The sequence below is a fragment of the Chiloscyllium plagiosum genome, unplaced genomic scaffold (assembly GCF_037043375.1).
Source record: "Chiloscyllium plagiosum isolate Xiang-an unplaced genomic scaffold, Cpla_swu_hap1 HiC_scaffold_20, whole genome shotgun sequence".
Classification (NCBI taxonomy): domain Eukaryota; kingdom Metazoa; phylum Chordata; class Chondrichthyes; order Orectolobiformes; family Hemiscylliidae; genus Chiloscyllium; species Chiloscyllium plagiosum.
The window spans coordinates 77,689,750-77,695,081 of record NW_028270158.1 but is presented as its reverse complement, the minus strand read 5'-3'; the positions used below and the strand labels follow the sequence as shown (position 1 = coordinate 77,695,081).

Here is a 5,332-nt window from a genome sequence, read left to right as displayed (position 1 = left end):
CCACGGATTCCTGAACGAGTCTGTCTGTCAAATGTACCCCAAAGTCGTCTCTGAAATACCTCATTTGGAAGCTGTCTGTCGTTATTCAACGTGCGAGAGTTGGCACCAGAGGTCCTGAATCATGTTTTGGAGCAGTTCGCACGTTAGTGGCCCATTCAATCAGCAACAGCAACGAAAGAAATTACACTCTCAGAGGAACCTCTGGACCTGCGCTTTCATAGCGTCGCTTCTATTAAGGTGCGCCACGTGATCTAAGCCACCTCGGAACTGAAACGGAGGAATCAACAGAGAGGCTACAGAATGACATTCGCATCCATTTGGTTTTCTTTCAATCACTGACGAGCAGGAAAATGTACACGGGGAGGGCGAGTGGGGAAGTGAGGCAGTTGCAGCTCTGGTGAAATTCCTTCTTTGTGATTCACTCAGCAACCAGAGACGTGAAGGTGACTCAGGCGTGAGAACTCTTCACATCGAGAACAAAAAGCACTCAAGGGCAGTTAGCACCTCTTCCGGAGTGGGGGTGGGGTGAGGCAATTATCTTTTGACTTCTGTTACGATGTTCAGAAACTGCCTTTTAGATTGACGTTTACAGAAACTGCATTTCTAATAAGCACCATGGAATTTAGCAAAATTTATTGAGTCGCTTCTCCTCGAATCCCACACAGGTTTCCAACTCAGTTGGTATCCATGTGGCTCATGTCCAGGAATGAACATCTCTGCAGCAAATTGCACGGTTAAGGTAAAAGGCAAGGAAAGTGGCATCTCGAACTGGCTCCGAGGTCAGAGCATCCTCACAATGTGATCTGTCGTTCTCGGAATGTAATGCTACCTCCGGTTTTAGGGTGGAGAACATTCTTTGGGACTCTAATTCTGCAAAACAGACACAGTGACTGTAACTATGCTGCACGGTATGATGTGGAACACGGCCTGCTCAGCTTTGTGCATTTTCCCTGTGTGTTTCGTGTTCCGTGTAAACGTGAAAGGTGTCCTGTTTCGAGCAATGGGTGAAATCATTTAGCAAAGCAAGAATCGAAATTGCAGCAATGTCAAGCAGCTCATGGTAACGTGACCAAATCATAACCGATCATATATTCTCACGCACTCACAGATACATTTGTAGCTGAAAAGAGTCTGAGAAGATAGACTCAGCATACCATTGATTTTTGTCTGGATTGACGGGCTATCATTATCTTCTGCGAAATTGATATTGTAGACGGGCACATCCCAGCAGCTGTGCGAGTCGGAGAGGGGTCATGGAACCCTTTTCACGTGACTTTGCATGTGTTGGTATGCAGGAGCACAATTGGAAGTGCAAGAAAATGGGCGGTCGGGGGCTGGTAGTGTGGCCGAGCGGTCTAAGGCGCTGGGTTAGGGCTCCCGTCTCGTCAGAGGCGTGGGTTCGAATCCCACCGCTGCCATTTCTGCTGATCAACTCCAACGACGCCACTTGTTCAAATGCGGTTTCGACCCCTGCTGCATTTCTGTTTGAAACAGAAGAAAAATGAGTTTGCTTCCCGTGGAATTAACTGTGGTGTGGTAAAGTGCCGAATTTTCCCAAGTGTCTGTGCTGTCACGATCGTGTTCGCCTCCCGCGCGGAAAATCGCAAGCAGCTCTGCTGTTGCTTCACGTTCCAGGCAAGTTGAGTTTTTACTGGAACCGAATGGAGACTGTTATTTCCTCGCTGTTGTGAAATAAATTCCTACGGTGACTCGACTCGTCGTTATTTGGTTTTCTGGCCAATGAGAAAATCGTTCCAATGAATTTCGTTGTCATTTGTTATTGAATTTCTCCCATTTACTTCATCTCCGTCCTGGAGACATCGGAAGGGAAAGGTAATCTAATCGAGACTGTGATTGGTGAAATTCAATTTTTAATGGCCACTCTTATTATGTTCTTTCTGTCTCTCTTTTCAGCATTGTCTCGGAAGTGGTGGTGCACTCAGTCTCCAGTATGTTTGAAAGAGTAGTTTGGAATTGCCCTGTTGTTAGTTGTGAGATTACTTTATGGCTCATGCCCCCGGACTGTCTCACAATCGGCATTCGTGCTCGCTGTGTCTGAAAATGCATTTGGTTTGCCAGTTTTGTTTGTGTTCCGTGTTAAATGCTTCCTGTTTTGCGATTCGCTCAATACATTACGAATTAACAGGGTTTCTGAGGTAACTTACAGCTGCAAAAATCCTCAACTGAGAATCTGGGAAAATTTCACGGAGTATGGTCAGTTGGAGCAAAAGTAAGGAAGTCGTTCGTTTCTGCAGTGTTTCACAATACTGCCTTTCCCGTGAGCAGTCGAACAGACTAAATGATTGTGCCACAGACTGCGACGCCAAGCTCGACTAAAAAGTAATCCTTTAAAGCCGGTGTAAGCAACACAACGTTATTGGGGTACACCGCGTGGAAACAGATACTTCGCTGTATCTCGTCCATGCTCACCACATAGCCAAAATTAAACAAGTCCCATGAAACAACGAGCTATTGGAAACAGAAAGGTGAAAGGTAGAATGGCTTCAACTGTCAGTGCTGGATGCCACTGAGCCGCAGCACGGCTGGCTGAGGCTGGTTTCTGTAGTGTCGTGGTCATCACGCTCGCCTTACACGCGAAAGGTGCCCATTTCGAAAGTGGGCAGAAACTGCTTTGTTCTTCAACTGCGGCCTTTTACATGGGAGCTTTCTTGCTTGCTTTCCCATCTGCAAACCAGTCTTCGAATTTGCTTGAACAAATGTCCTCTCGTAGTGAAATGTAATGCAACTCCATTTAATTACTGTGCAAAGCATTGTAACGTTTTTCTCCAACCTGGTTCTGTTCATATGCCATTCCGTTTGAGAGTGTAGTTACCGCCTTCTGATTCTTTCACGAAGAGCAGTACCGCATTTGCATTCCTTGCGCAGGCGGCCCGGTTCAAAGACAGGGAAGAAGCTGATGCGCTGGTGTCACAGCGCACCACGGATTCCTGAACGAGTCTGTCTGTCAAATGTACCCCAAAGTCGTCTCTGAAATACCTCATTTGGAAGCTGTCTGTCGTTATTCAACGTGCGAGAGTTGGCACCAGAGGTCCTGAATCATGTTTTGGAGCAGTTCGCACGTTAGTGGCCCATTCAATCAGCAACAGCAACGAAAGAAATTACACTCTCAGAGGAACCTCTGGACCTGTGCTGTCATAGCGTCGCTAATATTAAGGTGCGCCACGTGATCTAAGCCACCTCGGAACTGAAACGGAGGAATCAACAGAGAGGCTACAGAATGACATTCGCATCCATTTGGTTTTCTTTCAATCACTGACGAGCAGGAAAATGTACACGGGGAGGGCGAGTGGGGAAGTGAGGCAGTTGCAGCTCTGGTGAAATTCCTTCTTTGTGATTCACTCAGCAACCAGAGACGTGAAGGTGACTCAGGCGTGAGAACTCTTCACATCGAGAACAAAAAGCACTTCCCGTGTGGTAAAGTGCTGAATTTTCCTAAGTGTCCGTGCTGTCACGATCACGTTCGCCTCCAGCGCGGAAAATCGCAAACAGCTCTGCTGTTCCAGGCAAGTTTTGCTTTTACTGGAACCGAATGGAGACTGTTATTTCCTCGCTGTTGTGAAACTACGTCCTGCGGTGACTCGACTCGTCGTTATTTGGATTTCTGGCGAATGGGAAAATCGTTCCAATGAATTTCGATGTGATATGTTATTGAATTTCTCCCATTTCCTTCATTTCCGTCCTGGACACGTCGGAAGGGAAAGGTAATCTCATCGAGACTGTGATTGGTGAAATTCACTTTTTATGGCCCATTCTTATTATGTTCTTTCTTTCTCTCTTTTCTGCATTGTCTGGGAAGTGGTGGTGCACGAAGGCTGCAGTATGTTTGAAAGAGTAGTTTGGAATTGCCCTGTTGTTAGTTGTGATCCGGCGTTTGGGATGGTTACCCTTCATTGCGTAGAGCATTGAGAGTAGGAGTTGCGATGTCATAGTATATCTGTTCAGGACATTAGTGAGTCCACCGTATAAGCATTGTTGATTATCTGGAAAAAAATCAACTTGTCCATTAGAGAGGGACATCTGACATTCTTACCTGGTCTGGCTCACATGTAACTCCAGTCCCACAGCAATATGGCTGAGTCTGAGCTGCCTCTAGCCAATTCGCAGTAGGGCAATGTATGATGGTCCATTCGCTGACAGCCTCAGGCCATGAATGAATCAATGAAAATACAGATGTCCATCCCTACCTCTGCAAACAGCTCTAGCTGCAGCAAATCGTACTGGCTTTGTTACATTGTTCAGGACTTTGTCCCTCTCTGTAACACTCTCCCCACCTCCAGCACCTTCACCTCTCCCTGTTCTGATCATCTGATTAAACGCTGGCAACGTTTCCTCTTCCAACTGCACTCCTCCAGCTAGGAGAATCCCTGGCGGTCTCTTTAACAAATGCGTCCACATTTCTAAATGTTGGCTTCTTCAGAATTGATAGTTTTTTTTCATCTCTTAATCAAATCTGGTATGTCCTGGGCCAAGATCGTCCGAAGTGGGAGGAGGAGCATTGGGAAGCTGTTGAGTACCTCGAGACTTTGTGTGGGGAAAATGGGAATCCAGGAGAAAACAGCACAAGGAGTGCATGACCACACCAATGCCACACCCATTCCCTTCCCATAGCCACCCTCTGCCCCAAGTGTAATAGAGTCTGTGGAAGTGTGGAAGGCCACATTGGTCTGTACAGCCAACTCCAGACCGCGCCCCAGCCCACCCCCGAGAGTGGGAGAGAGTCAGCCTCGTCTGTGACTAACCGCCAATGAGATGATGAGATAGGAAGTTTGAATCCCCTCACAATTATCCCAGTGCCTTTGTTACAAATTCCAATAATTCCCTGTTAATGCAGTGTCTAATAATGTGACATCACTCAGTACCTCTCCATATGGTATCCCTCGCTGTGTCAGTCTATTTGCTGCCTCTGTCAGTGTTTCTCCCTCTTACAGATGGTCTGAGATCCTGAGTCAACAGAATTGTCCACTCCAGAGAGACGCAGCATCACAGGCAAGGGATGGAGACTGGGATTTTCAAGATCTCTGCTGGACTCAGTGCCACTCTGCATGAGTTATCCTCATTGCATCAGTCTAATTTCCCATTCTGTCTATTTCTTTCTCATGCAGGTAATCAGGATGATCCTAACTCCTGTCTCATCCATCACCTCATTGAAGATGCTTGGTCAGCCAGAGAGAGATGGAGAGGAAGATCTGGAGCCTTCAGTAAATCCTGCAGCCGGTAAGATCACTCACAGTAAACAGCACAGGGTGGAGGTAGTAGACTTCTATATTCAGACCTGGAAGACAGAACATAGATACAGAGCTGGGCAAGGAAC

The 5,332-nt window shown here is 46.8% G+C and overlaps 1 non-coding gene across 1 annotated transcript; it reads left to right on the top strand.

The window, feature by feature from the left end:
• Positions 1-1,336: 1,336 nt before the first annotated feature.
• Positions 1,337-1,418, top strand: trnap-agg (transfer RNA proline (anticodon AGG)). The gene has a single exon. It is a non-coding gene; the product is annotated as a tRNA-Pro (tRNA).
• The last annotated feature ends 3,914 nt before the right edge of the window (positions 1,419-5,332 follow it).